Here is a 1346-nt window from a genome sequence, read left to right on the forward strand (position 1 = left end):
CGTTCTGACGGAAATCTCAGATGGAACGTCAGAATGGGACCCCAACGCAGATGTGAACGAAGCCTTAGATGTGATCGATAATACACACCAAAAAAAAAAACCTATTTCAAAGGTGTACATAGCCTTTAATAGGTCATGGTGCCCATAAAACCATCACCACTATATGGTGACGTAAAATTGATGGCCTATCCTCAGGATAAGCCATCACTATCTCATTGGTGAGGGTCTGACTCTTAGCACCCCCCTCCCATGAGCCGTTTGAAGGGGACACAGCTCTTTGGTGCCTCTACTTCCCCTTCGTTGCATGCACAGCTCCGCAGCTTCCTCTGGTGCAAGTGAATGGATGAAGTGGAGCTACTGGGAACAGCTGCTACAGTTGTCACGGTGTTGTGCCTTTATAGAGTAGTTGTCATTTCATAAAACTACATTACCTAGAATTCCATACTTCGCCCAAACAGGGAATACAGTGGCCTCATATTTTCATACTGTGTCCACGTTTGCTAATCAGTGCCCAGAGACCTTTACTCTTGCCCGCTTAGAGACATATAGTGCCAAGAGCGTGCTGTACTTTCCAAAGTAATTCGTGCATTCAGTAAACTTTTAGTACTGCACTTATAATGCCCACATAGTGCCGACAGCCCCCATAACAGAGCGCCCACATAGCGCCGACAGTCCCCATAACAGAGCATCCACAACTTACCCCTCCTTCCCTCACAGAAAATGGAGTCTCCTGAACTGCGCAGTAGAGTTATGCTGCCCTCTACTGGTGTATTAAAGGACATTCATTTGTGCTTCTACTTGTTCGTTCTGTCCAGAAACTGTTAGCTTTCTCTGTGCGGCTGAAGCAATGGTCAAATGAAGCAAAGAAACACCGATCTCTTTATATGTCTCATAAAGGTGAAAACGAAAATAGATAAATTCAAAAAGCGACATTACAAAGAGAACACATGGTTCATTCCTCTGATGAGCATTGTATACCAAAAGCAGAACATCGAATGTGATCTGGTTTCCGTAGTGTAGTGGTTATCACGTTCGCCTCACACGCGAAAGGTCCCCGGTTCGATCCCGGGCGGAAACACTTCTGTTTTTGTTTTTTTTTACTCAAATTTGACGTTTATTTTTCGTATATATAATTGTATCATAATTTCATTATTCTTCTAAGTAAAAAGAAATACACCGGGCTGAGACTACTGTTTCTATTGATGCACAGAAGATGGCAATCTCTTAGTTCCTGTACACACAGAGTTTCTTGTAGGCAGAAAAAACCTGCCTCAAATTTACTTCACGAATTCTGACGCACATTTTGAACTCCCAGCACTGTTTTAACTCTTTCTGTCCGACTTTTT

The 1346-nt window shown here is 43.2% G+C and overlaps 1 non-coding gene across 1 annotated transcript; it reads left to right on the top strand.

Moving 5' to 3' along the window:
- The first annotated feature begins 1005 nt into the window (after positions 1 to 1005).
- TRNAV-CAC (transfer RNA valine (anticodon CAC)) lies at positions 1006 to 1078 on the top strand. Its single transcript has one exon. It is a non-coding gene; the product is annotated as a tRNA-Val (tRNA).
- The last annotated feature ends 268 nt before the right edge of the window (positions 1079 to 1346 follow it).

The sequence above is a fragment of the Rhinoderma darwinii genome, chromosome 3, assembly GCF_050947455.1.
Source record: "Rhinoderma darwinii isolate aRhiDar2 chromosome 3, aRhiDar2.hap1, whole genome shotgun sequence".
Classification (NCBI taxonomy): Eukaryota; Metazoa; Chordata; class Amphibia; order Anura; family Rhinodermatidae; genus Rhinoderma; species Rhinoderma darwinii.